We start from the raw sequence: 16768 nt of genomic DNA on the forward strand, positions 1-16768 counted from the left end.
CAAGAAGTACATTTTTTTAGGGCCTTCAGCGGCCATTACATCAAGGGTAGTAGACTTTTAGGTGTTCGGCGTTCCAAGGGTGGGGGAGCTGACGGCCCTCGAGATCTTCTAAGTGGTAGGTGTCAGGTTTGGTCGATCGAACCACATGGTATGGCCCTTCCCAATTAGGCCCAAGTGCCCCAGCCCCCGGCTCTGTGGTGTTCTGAAAGATTCAACGAAGGACTAAGTCCCCTGGACGGAACCGCCTAGTCTTGACTTTAGAATTATAAAATCGTGCCACTTGTTGATGTCAAGCAGCAACCCGGAGTTTGGAGATGTCCCTGGTTTTTTCAAGTAGATCCAGGTTAGTTGCAATCTGCTCGGTGTTTTGATTCTCTTGATAATTTCTGACCCGAGCTGTGGGGAGACCAATCTCGACCGGCACCATTGCCTCCGAACCGTAGGAAAGTAGGTTTCCCCAGTAGACGACCGAGCCGCAGTCCTGTAAGCACAAAGGACGAATGGGAGTTCTTCAGCCCAGTTGTCTTTTGCTTTCTCCAATTTTGTCTTGAGATGGTGCTTTATGACTTTGTTGACAGCTTCCACCTGCCCATTGGATTGCGGGTGCCGAGGCAACGAATATGCATTTGAAATGCCGAGCCCTCGACACATGTCTCGGAACTTATCGTTGTCGAACTGTCTGCCATTATTAGACACAATGGTGCGTGGGATCCCGAACTGGCAGATGATGTTCTTCCAGATAAAGTCAACTACATTCGGCTCTATGATCTTTGTAACGGGCTCAGACTCAGCCCACTTGGTGAAGTAGTCAACTGCGACGATGGCAAACTTGACCTGCCCTTTCCCTATGAGTAGAGGTCTAATGATGTCGATTCCCCATTGAGCGAATGGCCACGGTCCGCTCATGGGAGTCATTTCTTCTGCAGGTTACCTCGACACGGCCGCAAACCATTGACATTTGTCACACTTTTGAACGTAGTTCTTCGAGTTCTCTCTGATGGTTGGCCAAAAATATCCTTGGCGGAATATTTTCAGAGTCAGGGCTCGACCACCGGAGTGATTTCTGCAGATGCCTTCATGAATCTTCCGAATCACATATTCTGCCTCATCGGGTCGGAGACACCTGAGATAGGGTTGTTGATGTTTTTTTAAACCAACCTGATTTAAATTGATTTTAAACAGCAAGTATACAAATCAGGTGTGGACATGGTACGTATTACGAGATCGATCCCATGAGGACTGGTTGTCACAATTTGAATTTTATGATTCTTCTTAACTAATCCAATAAATAGTTTAGCTATTTATTAAGTCAAATAACAAAAATCAATGAAAAATAACTGAGAACAAGAAGAAAAATTCACTCAAGGAGAACACTCAGACTTTGGAATCCACCCCCAATTATCTTAACTCTTGTTTTACTTGTTGATTCACCCTAATTCAGATTGATATACATTCAATAAATAAAGTACAATCTATGTCCTTGGTCAGGCAGATAGGATGTATAATTCTCTTGAAGCACAAGTGACTTTTTCCTTAACATCAATTGTCCCTAATGCATGCAAATCAATTGTCATGTATATATAAACATTAAGAATCAACCGAACCACTTAAATCCACATTCACCATCTAATATCTCGATTATGAATCACAAAAGATAAAATTGGGAAAAAATCTCAAGGATCACATCTTTCCATCCATGTTCAGGCATGAATAGATATAAATTCTTATTTCTTTCTCTGTAGGGAAACCTATTCATGGTCAGACACGAGCACACCTAGAATAAGATTCCAAACGACATCCACATCTAGACTTTGGGTAAGCTCATAGATTGGAGAGGTATAGAGTATTCATTTAATCATAATAGAGAAAGAAATAAATCAATCAATTCCGGATGAAATCAACAATCAACAAGAATCATTCAAATTAGGAGCTTTATCTCAGCCCTAGCTAAGAAATTAAAAACTCATGGAAAGTAACAGAGATTTAAATGGAGAGAAGAAAAATATAATTGATAAGAAGCACATCCCTTTGATTTCTTTCCAATCTCTCTCTTTCTCCTTCTGTGCTTCATGTTCCCTGTCTCCACAATTACCCCAAGTATCTGATGATCCTCTTTCTCCCTCACGTCCACAACCACATAACCCCCTGATCTCACGTCCCCTTTGTCTTTTATAGGCGTTTAGAGGGGGTGAAGAGAGTCAGTGGAAACTTACAGCGTACCTTTTCTTTACGCACAGCAGGTGCAGAGGTTTTACGCACTTCCTGTGTAACGTCTTGCACTGTGCTGAAAGTGGAGCCCATTATCGGGAATTGATGAGAAATCCAATCCATTCATTGAATCGCCCTTGAAAATTTAGTAAAACTGGACAATTTTTAGACCGAATTTGGTGTGTCCCACAAGATTTCTCATTGCACCGTCAGTCCTCTATTTAGATGATTGAAAACCGATCTCTAAGTTTCTTGAAACTCCGTCACCTAGGCTTGGATGAGAGGGTCCGTGGACTCCTGATGGACGGTCCAGATTATACCAAGGATGCATTCTGGTGGCCCACAACATTCCTCCGCAAGTCCCTGTGCGAAACAGAGCTTCCGCATAAGTCCCAGACAATTTCTTGTTTGTGCGTTGGCTCAACTATTGAAGCCAGGTGAACAATCCACTCCGTCCATTGGTTTTAGGACGAAAAACCATCCAAGAAGAGGTGTTTCTGGAGTTAATTCGGTGTGGTCCACACAATCTTTTGTGCTACCGTTCATCTTGCGGTGGCTGGGATCTTCACATGTCTGCTTTCATAGTGGAGAAAGGACACCTAGTTGAGGTTAATACCCCCACTCTGTACATAACGAACGATCCAGATTGATGATTTTGATGAGGGGTGGGCCCCACTACGTGAAACCGGCGGACGTTGGTGCGTCCGCTGTCCCTACGCAACAAGAAAGATGGGTCAGCCCGTCTTTGACTGGGCTGACCGTCCAGTGCGGCTCGCGTGTGCGTGCACTGAATGCACACACACCCTCATGCGGGGTCCACCGTGATGTTCATGAGAAATCAATTCCGTCCATTCGTTTCTCCACATAATTTAAAGTGTTGAGAATGAAATTAAAGTATATCCAGATATCAGGCGGGCCCCAAATCAAGATTTTATAGGCTGATCTATCATTTTAGCCACTTTCACACGGATCCGGGAGCTAAAATTTAATGTGTACGGTTCATTTATGGTCCTCAGGCTATGTATAAAGTTTTGAACCGAACGGATGATGGGAACCATGTGATCTTGCATTCAGGACATTTTTTAGGCCTCTTTAACATGGGCGGCTTGACTTTCTCGAATCTCAGCCGTGTAAATTCTTCGATCTCGGTCCCGTGGGGTCCGTCCCTTGCCTTGGTGAATTCTGAGCATTAAATCCATGCTTTTAGCACCCTTTTGTTGTTCAAGCTCCTAACTACACCTTGCATCACAAACATGATTAAAGCGAGGCGTTAAACAGTATCATGCTCGTAAAATCTGGTAATAACTGGGGTCTAATATGTAATATTTGACCCTCAACACAACCTCCAACCAGAATTTTGCTAGTCTCGAGCAAAGTATGTGAAAAAGAATTTCAAAAATACAAGACAATTCCTATAAACCCGAGTGACTTGTGAAAAAAATAATCGATATGCGAGAATTCTAAGATTCATGAATGGTAAGCAGTATTTTCTCCTGGAATCAAGCTCACAGTAAACTTCATAATCAAGTTCAAAATATTAATCCATCAATTAGAAAAAAAATTCTAAACATTGAGTTCCGTGAGTGTATAGTGTAATCTTGGCTTATCATTATTAAAAGATCCAATTGTCAATTTCATGTTATTAATGGTAACCAACAAAGGAATTCATAACAACCAAAACTTAAACAAATACTTGCCTTACAGATCAACTTTTCATTCTACCATCCTTTGATTTTTCCATGAACAATAACGCCAAGGAGGGGAATCAAATCCTCACCTATAGGGAGCAAACCTATGGTGAAAACTAGTTGCCTAACTCTTTCAAAATGTCAACCATGGGGAATCAAATCTACATCTATAGGGAGCAAACCTATGGTGAAGTTCGATCGCCCAACCCTTTCCACAGCAGCTATCTTGTAGCTGGGTATTTCCTTTTTCTTTCATTCTTCTTATTAAACATGATGGATAAATTCCTTAGGTTAGTTCCTTCCATGCTTAATGATCACCAAGGTACAATTCAATATCGAACTGAAACCTTAATGTGTAAGCGAGATGTATCCTATGAAATCATGACTCAATCAATGTTTAAAACTTCTAATCATCGGTTAACAATTCAAACTTAACTATGAAATCTAACAAATGGCTGAATCCAAGAGTCATAAATTACCAACATTCTATATCTTGTAATTCTAAAATCACGACTTTCCTTCAAAATTACTTTGAATTCACAAGAAATTCAAAAAAAAATTCACAGTTTTTGCTCAAGACCAAGGAAAAACTGATTAGGTAACCTAATCTCCCACCCCCAACCTAAAATCGACATTGTCCTCAACGTAAAAGATATAAGCATGCAATGCACATAAGATAATGAAATTGAAAGAGGAGTGATGGAAAGATAGTACCTGACCGAAAGAATCAAGAGGTTTTCCAAAGATATCAGCGTAAGAGTGGGTCAGCACAAGAGAGAAACCAACAAAAGCAAACTAACCTAATATAGAGTTAGTTTTGCTAGTCCTCAAGCAAAACAAAAATAATAAAAATAAAATTCTACATACACCACTTTCGCAAGTACTCTCGATTGCATTTAGCGTATGCAACAAGCCTTTAAACCCCTAGGTTGCCCCTAGTGGACGAGTTGTAGTCTCGTGAGGGTTTGTAGCAATGTTACCCACAAACATTGAACTAACTAACTAGGAAAAAGAAATGAAATAAAAGGTTGGGTTGCCTCCTAAGAGCGCTAAGTTTAACGTCTTCAACCAGACAAGCAATGAAAGCAACCATGGACCATGAATTACAATCCCGTTTTGAACCATAAAATGACACTTTTCCCAATTCAATACCAGGTTCTTTTTTTTACATCTTTCCAAGACAAAAGATAGATGATATAAACATTCATCAAATGAAGAGCCAAAAACTTGAAAAATCGTCCATGAAAATCTCGAGGAAATGCTCAACCATGTCTGAAAAGATGCTCATCATGCATCGTTGAAAAGTAGCAAGCACATTACACAACCCAAATGGCATATGCCGATAGGCATATGTACTAAAAGGGCATGTAAATGTGGTTTTCTCTTAATCCTCGGGAGCAATGGGAATCTGGTTATACCCGGAATAACCATCCAAGAAACAATAGTAGATATGCCCTGCCAATCTCTCAAGCATCTGATCTATGAAAGGAAGAGGAAAGTGATCTTTCCTTGTGACCAGGTTCAGTTTACAGTAATCAATATAAACTCGCCGACCCGTAGTCATGCGGGTTGGTACTAATTCATTATTGTCATTTTTGTTCACTGTAATCCCAGAATTTTTGGGAACAACTTGAACTGGGCTGACCCACGTGCTATCTGAAATGGGGTAAATGATACCAACATCTAACAATTTAAGCACCTCTGCCCGAACGACCTCTTTCATGTTAGGGTTAAGCCTCCTTTTCATTTCACGTAACGTTTTTGCATTTCTTCAAGATGAATACGATGCATATACACAGTGGGGCTTATTCCCTTTATGTCCGTTATTGTCCACCCAATAGCTACCTTATATTCTTTAAGAACATTAAGCAACTTACCCTCCTGTTCCTTATTAAGGTTAGAAGCTATGATGATAGGTAGGGTCTTAGAAGGACCTAAAAATGCATACTTGAGAGTTTCAGGTAATTGTTTAAGGTTAAGTTCGGGTGGTTTCTCAATTGAAGGGACTAGTTTAAACTCAGATGGTGGAAGAAGTTCCACTTTAGCTTACCATTTTGTAGTATCCATTATAAGATTAGAGTTAAGCAATGCATTGACTTCTTGGATGGAACTTTTTATGTCAAAATCTATGCCAAAATGTGTTAAACAAGTCTCAAGAGCGTCTTCGGAAGATTTAAGGAAAGAGTCATGCATTAGACTCTCAATCATGTTCACTTCAAGTATATCATCCGAGTCTGTCGATTGTTGTCCAGCATTGAAAACATTGAGTTTAATCTTCATGTTACCAAAAGATAACTTCATAACTTCATTCCTGCAATTTATGATAGCATTGGATGTGGCTAAGAATGGACGTCCCAGGATAACCGGGATTTGACTAGTAGGATTCTAGACAGGCTGAGTATCTAAAACGATGAAATCCACTGGAAAATAAAACTTATCAACCTAGATTAGTACATCCTCAATAACACCATGAGGCACCTTGACAGATCTATCAGCTAGTTGTAATGTTATTTTGGTTGATTTCAGCTCACCAAGTCTTAGTTGCTCATATATAGAATATGGCAACAAATTAACGCTCGCCCCTAAATCAAGCAATGCCTTCTCAATCTTATGATCTCCTATGACACAAGAAATTGGTGGGAGCTCCTGAATCCCTAAATTTAGGAGGGGTGTTGTGTTGAATCATGGAGCTAAGTTGCTCCACAAGAAAGACCTTCTTGTGAACATTCAGCTTACGCTTTTGAGTGCATAAATCTTTAAGAAACTTAGCATAAGCAGGGACCTGCTTGATAGCATCAAGCAACGGAATGTTAATCTGCACCTGCTTAAACATGTCCAATATATCATTAAAGTTGTTTCCTTTCTTAACTGGTGACAGACGTTGAGGAAAAGGTGCTTTAGGCACATAGGATGGCACATGAGTGGTTCCTAGAGAGTCAGAGTGCTTTTAGACTTTAGATGCACTAGTATGTCTATCCGCTTCATTTTGGTCTTCCGATTTGGAATTTGATTCTTCCCTAGGCATCTCTACTTTGTTCTCGATCTGTTTGCCGAACCTAAGAGTAATGATTGATTTGGCTTGCTCATGATATTGTTCTTCGTTTGAATTAGAGTTAATCTCATACTGTCCTTTTGGATTTGCCACAGGTTGGCTAGGGAACTTTCCCATCTCTCTCTCACTCAATGTGGTAGCCAGTTGACCCAACTGTACTTTCAACTTGGCAATGGATTGTGCATTTGCATGTAAGCTTTATTAGTTAGCTTGTAAAGTTCGTTGGGTGTCTTTTTGAAATTGAAGAAAACTCTGCATAAAAAGATTGAGTGTATCTTCAAGAGATGGTTTCCTTGATTGTGAAGTAAGTTGTTGATATTGCGGAAACTATTGAAGTTGTTGACTGCCAACTTGGGGGTAAGGTTGCATTGGAGGATTTCCAGTTGGTCCTCCTTGTTGTGGTCTTTTTGCCCAAGAAAAATTTGGATGTCTAACTCACCCTGGGTTGTAGGTGTCTGAGTAAGGATCATTCCCAGTTCTTCGAAAAGTGTCATAGCATGCACTTGTTCAGAGAGAAATTTTGGAAATGCTACACCAGATAGATAAGACTGCGTAGGATGGCCGGGACTGGAACATATGGCACATGACTCGATTTGAGTTGTTTGTAGAGGTCCATTATTTAACATCAAAGCATCAACTTTCTTTGTATGGCTATCAATCTTGGCATAAAGATCTAACGTGACTCCTATCTCATATATACCACATTTCTTCTGTGGTTGGGGACTTCTTTCACCTTTATTTGAATAGTCCCATTGCTGGGAGTTTTCACACAAGGTTTCAAAGAAATTTCACGCTTCAACATCACTTTTGGTCATGAATGACCCTCCACTGGTGGCATCAATCATGCAACGGTTTTGGGGTGTCAAACCATCATAGAAGTATTGAACCTGTTGCCACTTCTTAAAACCATGGTGTGGACATTTAAGAAGCAAGTCCTTCCATCTTTCCCAACATTCATGAAAGTGCTCACCCTCTTTTTTGTGTGAAATTAGTAATTTTTCTACGGAGAGCATTAGTTTTGTGAACAGGGAAGAACTTGTTTAAGAACTTCTTAGACAGTTGGTCCCATGTAGTGATAGACCCAACTTCTTGAGAATTCAACCATGCTTTCGCCTTATCCTTCAAAGAAAAAGGAAAAAGGCGCAAACGGATCGAATCATCTGAAAAGTTTTGGAACCTAAAGGTAGAGCAAATATCTAGGAATTCTTTCATATGATGATATGGATCCTCCTTATCTAAACCATAGAAGGAGGGCAACAATTGTATGACCCCAGGTTTAAGTTCAAAGTGTGCTGCCGTGGTGGCTGGCAACACTATGTATGAAGGTGCATTAAATTGGATAGGAGCTGAATAATCTCTAAGAGCTTTAATTCCATTCTCGTCCGCCATTTCAAATAGAATGTTTCTCAATCTTCTACGAAATGTTCTTTCTATTTCAGGATCAAAAGATGCTAGTTTTATATTCAGAGATCTACGTCCTAGCATAAACTGAGTTATTACATTGTAGGAAAGAAAGCTAAACTAAAATGCAACCTAAGAGAAATAAAACTAGAGCTAAAAATCATGAATTCTTATAAACAAGATGAAACTATGCAGATAAGAATTGGAAGAAAGAACCCGGAAAAGGAGATGATTGATTTCCAAAGAATTGGGAGCTCCTCCTTCACTTTGAAGACAATTTTTTTCAGCTTCTTTCCTCAATTCCTGTAGAAAATAAAGACAAAAATAAATTAAATTTCCTAAAATTTATAAAATGATGCGAGAAAAATCCTAGGGCTATGAATTATGATAAGAGAGAATCCTAAATCCAATTCGACCGAAACAGTCCCCGGCAATGACACCAAAAACTTGATGTTTTATTTAAACCAACCAGATTTAAATTGATTTTAAACTCGCAAGTATACGAATCAAGTGTAGACACGGTACGTATTACAAGATCGTTCCCACGAGGACTGGTTGTCATAATTTAAATTTTATGATTCTTCTTAACTAATCCAACAAATAGTTTAGTTATTTATTAAGTTAAATAATAAAAATTAATGAAAAATAACTGAGAACAAGAAGAAAAATTCACTCAAGGAGAACACTAGGACTTTTGAATCCACCCCTAATTATCCTAACTCTTGTTTTACTTGTTGATTCACCCTAATTCAGATTGATATACATTCAATAAACAAAGCACAATCTGTGTCCTTAGTCAGGCACACAGGATGTATAATTCTCTTGAAGCATAAGTGACTTTTCCCTTAACATCAATTGTCGCTAATGCATGCAAATCAATTGTCATATATATATAGGCATTAAGAATCAACCGAACCACTTAAATTCACATCCACCATCTAATATCTCAATTATGAATCACAGAAGATGAAATTGGAAAAAAAATCTCAAGGATCACATCTTTCCATCCATGTTCAGGCATGAATAGATGTAAATTCCTATTTCTTTCTCTGTAGGAAAACCTGTTCATGGTTAGACACAAGCACACCTAGAATAAGATTTCAAACAACATCCACATCTAGACTTTGGGTAAGCTTATAGATTGGAGAGGTATGGAGTATTCATTTAATCATAATAGAGAAAGAAATAAATTAATCGATTTCGGATGAAATCAACAATCAACAAGAATCATTCAAATTAGGAGCTTCATCTCAGCCCTAGCTAAGAAATTAAAAATTCATAGAAAGTAATGGAGATTCAAATGGAGAGAAGAAAAATATAATTGATAAGAAGCACATCCCTTTGATTTCTTTTCAATCTCTCTCTTTCTCGTTCTGTGCTTCACATTCCCTGTCTCCACAGCTGTAAGACTCGTATCCTAGCCCGTACTGTTCCGTCGAATCTCGCGATCCTTCCCGTCGAATTCCAGCAAACTGCGACTGATAATCAATGTTTGCGGGCGACCTTAAGTCGTATCCTGTAGATTCAAGTCGGCTAAATCTGAGACTTGTACCATTGTGACTGCACCGTCGCCACGGTTCCATCGCCTCGACTCGCGCACGGATCCGATACCCTGGCCGAGAGATGTGGGCCAGTGTTTATTTCGAAGAAACGCCGCGCGATTGCAATCCTAAGAGAATCTCTACATCATGTCCCATCAATCAATCAATCAATCACCCCATGCTTTCTTTCTCCACAAGTCAAGCAACCACCAAGTCAACTCTCTCTCACCCTCTCTCTTACACACCCATGCTAGTCAAGTACACCATCACCTCACATCCATCAACCATCACTTCTCTTACAACAACCCTCTCTCTCTTTCTCTTCATACATTTTCAAGCAACAAAGGAGAGAAATATGGACGACCAAGCATCCCAAGTGTGAGAGAAAAGTGATTTTTGTGTGGCCCACATTTCCATCCCAAAATCCTTCATCCTATCCATCCATTTCTCATCCTTTCCATCAAAGTGAAGCACAAGGAGACCGGCGTTCTAACGGACCGAGAAGATCGAACGGTGGGTGCTTCTATAGGCTAGTTTTTTGTGATGAGCCAAGTGAGGCCTACCGATCGATAGTATGGATCTCACTTTGGACCCTATGATGTGGCCGATGGCCCACCTTGATCTTCATGATCATTCCATGATGGGGCCATTCTCCATGGACTCTATCATGATGTTTATTTTCTAGCTTGAAAAGGGGTCATCTAGACCTTCTATTTTGGTGGAGAAAGGATCTCCACTGTTGATTTTGATCAGTGGGCCCATATGAAATGGGACCCACTTGTTGTATGTTTTAAATCATGCAAGGGAGGGCCTATAATGTCGGGGTCCCTCCATCACACGTGTGTCCCACCTTTTCTTTCTCTCTCTCCCTCTCTTTCATTTTTTTATTGTTGTGTGATATGGCCGTGTGGCCCACCTGGACGGACCCCATCATGAAGCATGTATTTTTCCCAAGCCATCTGCAGGTGAGACCACTTTACATGTGTGTTGTACCCGTACCATCCAACACTTGGTGGCCCACCTGAGCAAGGCCCACCTTTGTACATGTGTTATGCTCAAACTGTCCAGCGTCCAGGGATGCTGGACGTGAAAGGAAAAGAAATATTAGCTTGATTCTCAAGCTTTGGAGAGGGCTGTTCATGTAGGCCCCACCTCGATGTATCAATCTCATCCAAGCTGTCCATCCCCTTTCCTACCTCATTTTAGGAGTTAAACCGAAAAACGAAGTCAATCCGAGGTTCTTGCAGGCCATAGCATAGCAAATGGTGGTTTTCACCATTGAAATCTTCCCTGATATTTCCAGACATCGAAAAATACCCAATATTGGGCTCGTTGGATCTGTTATGAGCTGTAGAATCCAATGGCTGGAGTGGATTCACTTGGAGCGGGCCCCATGTACGAAAAACCTCAAAAAAATGAGATTTAAAAAAAAAAAGCAACAGCTGATGCTACTGCTGTTAGAGGCGCGGGCAACGCCAGCGCTGGCAGGCAGGCGGACGACAGGGACCCACGGTCCCAGCCGTGGGCCCCACCATGATGTTTGTTGTATATCCACTCCGTCCATTCTGTGGGACCCTTAGGGCTGTGGGCCATCCCCAAAAATCAGCCCTATCTGAGGCTCAGGTGGCCCACATCATAGGAAATAGTGATATTAAATGGCTACCTTTGAAATCTTTTTTTGGGCCACAGAAGTTTTGGATCAAGATGAAATTTGTTTTTCCCTTTCAGCCAGGTACGTGTGACCTTATCAACGGATTGGATGGCATATAGACATGATGGTGGGCCCCACGTGGGAGCCACAGCGGTGGATCCCACGTAGATGTATGTGTTTTATCAATGCCGTCCAGTTGCTGGACGGCTAGTGAACCCCACCATGATTTATGTGTTTATCCACACCGTCCACACCTGGACGGTGGGACCCACCATGATGCAAGTATTGCATCCAAAAACCGTCCATCCATTTGAGAGTTCATTTCATGGCATGAGTTAAAAATGAGTCAGTTCCACCTACTGGTGGAACCCACCATGATGCAAGTGTTGCATCCAAAACCGTCCATCCATTTGAGAGTTCATTTTATGGCATGAGCTAAAAATGAGTCAGATCCATAGTTCATGTGGACCTTTACCGTGATGCATGTGTTGTATCCAAACCATCCAACCATTTGGCAAGGCCCATTGTGATGTATTCAAGGCCTGTTATTGAGGCCCACCTTGATATGGATGAGGGCCCGTTATTGAGGCCCACCTTGATGTGTATGAGGGCTCGTTATTGAGGCCCACCTTGATGTGTATGAGGGCTCGTTATTGAGGCCCACCTTAATGTGTATGAGTGCCCGTTATTGAGGCCCACCGTCATGTGTATGAGACCCGTTGTGGAGGCCACCTTGACATATGTGAGGACCATGTGATTAGGCCCATTTTGATGTATTCTAGGGCCCATGGGTTGAGGCCCATTATGATGTATTAGGGCCCATGGGTTGAGACCCATTCTGATGTATAAAGGCCCGTGGGTTGAGACCCACTGTGATGTGTATAGGGCCCATGGGTTGAGGCCCATTGTGATGTATTTGGAGCCCATGGGTTAGGGCCCATTGTAATGTGATTCCGTCGTGGGTTATGTAATGACATCTATGGCGGGCCATGCCTTGGGAGCAATGTTGGTTTGACGTCCACATTATAAGAATAATGTTAGTTAAATGTCCGCATTATAACTCTCCCTAGGGCCCATTGATAGGCCCATACTTGTTGTGTGTAGGCCATCAAGGCCCATCTACGTTGTGAGGATAGTTCATCACCATATAAAATGCTTAGTATAACTCCATGATTCATGCCCATACGCATCATATGTATGCCTAATATGAGGAATATTTGATCATAGCATATGTCATTGGGCAGACTATTTACGGGACTCCTTATGAGACGGAGTGCCCACATTATCGCGCCGTACGTGCAGAATTGCTGCATGACTGAATAGTGTGACTCATGCATCTCGCATATATGTGACTTGATCATTATACGCCCTAGCAACATCAGGGCCTTGGCCTCCACAGACACATCGTGGATGGCCAGATGGGACACTGAAAATGCTTGGTTCTACCACTATGGGCACGTAGGATGTCCTTGGGTGAAAATCTCAAAACCTCCTTCTTACCAGGAGATGCTCCAACATCTAGACCGAGTGAAATATGAGCGTCGGTGCCTATACCATGAGGTCATGTCTCCCACTGTGTCGTAGTCGGTTGGAAGGGGGTGTGGCCTTATCCGCCCAAGTGAGGGGGCTATAAGCTAGGCTGAGTATGACCAGCTCGTAAATGGGTCCGTTATCGACAAGCCGGGCCTGATATTGGCAGGCGGATAGTGAGGTCTCTTCCACTAACTGGGCTGTGCAGCTAGGGAGGAGGCAGTCGGAGTGAAGTGTAATAGACCCCGGTAATTTCTCCAGAGAGCAACTGCACTGATATGTGGACTTATTGAGTAGGAATTGCATATCCATTCATTCATTCATTCACTATCCACTCGGGCTGGTGGTGCGTAACTATTTGTCACGTGTACCTTCGTATGGCCAGGATTTCAGTTGGGCGCGTGACTAACCTAAGATCAGGAGTTCACCACATTAAGTCGGACTATCCAAATTTAGGTATGGGACTAGTTTGAATAGAAGTCCCTTGTGGTGGACCCCGTAGCCGATGATACTACATACTATTATCCCGACTTCACATTCCAGCATGGCCATTTCATTCGCACCGCATATTACCCTGCATCTGTAGTACTTAGCATTTTGGGTTACTATGTTTCTACATGAGGTTGATGATGTTCGTGGCTCGTCAGGATTTGCATATTGCATTGCATCCTCAGCATCTATTATTGTCTTATTATGTTTTGCATCACATAGCCTTAGTACGACTAATAGCACTCATGGACTTACCAGTATATTTCCACTTACTCTGATATCGTATGATTTATGTCTTGTCAGTATTTTTGCTTATTCCGATGATGTATGATCTATAGGCTTTATGGTATACTTGGCACTTATCTTGTGCACACACTTTCACCACCCTCTAAGCTTTTGTAAGCTTATACACGATAGATGCATGCAGGTGGCGTTAGGTTGCAGCAGCGTTGAGCTTGGAGCGTGCAGCTGTCCTCTGAAGTTTTGATTTCGATATATATATATATTTCCCTTTCTGCATTGTATCCAAAGGATTATATTAGTGGGTATGTGATAATGATGTTGCCTTTATGATTTGGGTATACTTGTGATTATGCTTCTCATGAGACAAATGTACATTGAAAAATTCTCCTTGTAGGATCCTAGGATCGGAACCTGGCGTATATACGCTGGGGGCTGAGAATGGGGTGCTACGGAGGCTGTCAGCACCTGATTCGGCGATCGGGATTCCTATAAATCCGATTTTCGGGTTTGGGGCGTGACAACAGCTGCCCCAAGTATCTGATGATCCTCTTTCTCCCTCACGTCCACAACCGCATAACCCCCTGATCTCACATCCCCTTTGTCTTTTATAAGCGTTTGGAGGTGGTGAAGTGAGTCGGTGGAAACTTGCAGCATACGTTTTCTTTACACACAGCAGTGCGGAGGTTTTACGCACTCCCTGCGTAACGTCTTGCGTTGTGCTGAAAGTGGAGCCCATTATCGGGAATTGCTGAGAAACCCAATCCATTCATTGGATCGCCCTTGAAAATTCAGTAAAACTGGACAATTTTTAGACCGAATTTGGTGTGTCCCACAAGATTTCTCATTGCACCGTTAGTCCTCTGTTTAGATGATTGAAAACCGATCTCCATGTTTCTTAAAACTTCGTCAACTAGTCTTGGATGAGAGGGACCGTGGACTCTTGATGGATGGTCCAGATTAGACCAAGGATGCATGCTGGTAGCTCACAACATTCCTCCGCAAGTCCCTGTACGAAATAGAGCTTCTGTAGAAGTCCCATACGGTTTCTTGTTTGTGCGTTGGCTCAACTATTGAAGCCAGGTGAACAATCCACTCCGTCCATCGATTTTAGGATGAAAAACCATCCAAGAAGGGGTGTTTTTGGAGTTAATTCGGTGTGGTCCACACAATCTTTTGTGCTACCGTTCCTCTTACGTTCGGCTGAGATCTTCACACGTCTGCTTGCATGGTGGAGAAAGGACACCTAGGTGAGGTTAATACCCCCACTCTGTACATAACGAACGGTCCAGATTGATGATTTGGATGAGGGGTGGGCCCCACCGCGTGAAACTGGCGGACGCTGGTGCGTCCGTTGTTCCTGCGCAACAAGAAAGACGGGTTAACCCGTCTTTGATCGGGCTGACCGTCTAGTGCAGCTCCCGTGTGCGTGCACTCAATGCACGCACACCCTCATGCGGGGTCCACTGTGATGTTCGTGAGAAATCAGTTCCGTCCATTCGTTTCTCCACATAATTTAAAGTGTTGAGAACAAAATTGAAGTAAATCTAGATATTAGGCGGGCCCCAAATCAAGATTTTATGGGCTGATCTACCAGTTTAGCTACTTTCACAGGGATCCGGGAGCTGAACTTTAATGTGTACAGTTCATTTATGGTCCTCAGGTTATGTATGAAGTTTTGAGCCGAACGGATGATAGGAACCATGTGATCTTGCATTCATGACACTTTTCAGGCCTCTTTAACGTGGGCGGCTTGACTTTCTCGAATCTCAGCCGTGTAAATTCTTCGATCTCGTTCTCCTGGGGTCCGTCCCTTGCCTTGGTGAATTCTGAGCATTAAATCCATGCTTTTAGCACCCTTTTGTAGTCCAAGCTCCTAATTACACCTTGCATCACAAACATGATTAAAGTGAAGCGTTAAACAGTATCATACTCATAAAATCTAGTAAAACTGGGGTCTAATATGCAATATTTGACCCTCAACAGCTGTGAATGCCCTTTCTTGTACAAGATCTCATCCAGAATTACGTACCATATCGCTCTGGCTCTCAGGCGCTTAGCTTCTAACATATCTGAGGGGACCTCACCAGATGTAAGGTAGCTATAAATCGGGTCCATGTAGGTCGGAGTATCATCTACTGGATTAACCATTTTCTTCTCCGTCTGGTCAATGCTTGGATGTTCTGTAAGACCCATATCCTAGTCCATACTGTTCCGTTGACTCCCGCGATCCTTCACATCGAAGTCCGACAATCGGTGACCTATATTTAATGTTTGCGTGTGACCCTAAGTCGTATCCTATAGATTTGAGTCGACTTAATCCGAGACTTGTACCATTGCAACCGTACCGTCTCCGCGATTTCAACGCAACATCTTACATACCGATCCGTTACCCTAGCATGGAGATGTGGGTCGGCATTTATTTCGAAGAAAATACCGCGTATTTGTAATCCTAAGAGAATCTCTACAATATGTCTCATCAATCAGTCACTCAAATCAATCAATCACCTCATATCAAGTACAAGAGCAACCCATGCTTTCTTTCTCCACAAGTCTAGCAAACCCCAAAAGTCAACAACCCTCACCTATCACTCACCTCACATCCATCACCCATCACTCTCTCTCCCTTACAACCCTCTCTCTCATTTCACAAACACATTTTCCAAGCACCCAAAGGAGTGCACGTCCAAGCCTTTTCCAAGAGAGAAGAGTGAGATTGTGTGGCCCATTTCCCACCCCAAAATCTTTCATCCTAGCCATTCAACTCTCATCACCTTCCATCAAAGTGAAGCACAAGAAGACCGGCGTTCCATCAGACCAAGAAGATCGAACGGTGGGTGCTTTTATAGGCTTAGATTTCTTGTTTTTATAATGGTCCAAGTGAGGCCTACCGATTGATGATATGCGTGTCACTTTGGACCCTAAGGTGTGGCCGATGGCCCACCTTAATCCTCATAATCATTTCATG

General features: G+C 42.2%; 1 non-coding gene across 1 annotated transcript; it reads left to right on the forward strand.

Annotated features, from left to right (window-relative positions):
* Positions 1-7851: 7851 nt before the first annotated feature.
* Positions 7852-7959, forward strand: LOC131244792 (small nucleolar RNA R71). Its single transcript, XR_009170567.1, has one exon. It is a non-coding gene; the product is annotated as a small nucleolar RNA R71 (small nucleolar RNA).
* The last annotated feature ends 8809 nt before the right edge of the window (positions 7960-16768 follow it).

This window comes from Magnolia sinica, chromosome 4 (genome assembly GCF_029962835.1).
Source record: "Magnolia sinica isolate HGM2019 chromosome 4, MsV1, whole genome shotgun sequence".
NCBI lineage: Eukaryota > Viridiplantae > Streptophyta > Magnoliopsida > Magnoliales > Magnoliaceae > Magnolia > Magnolia sinica.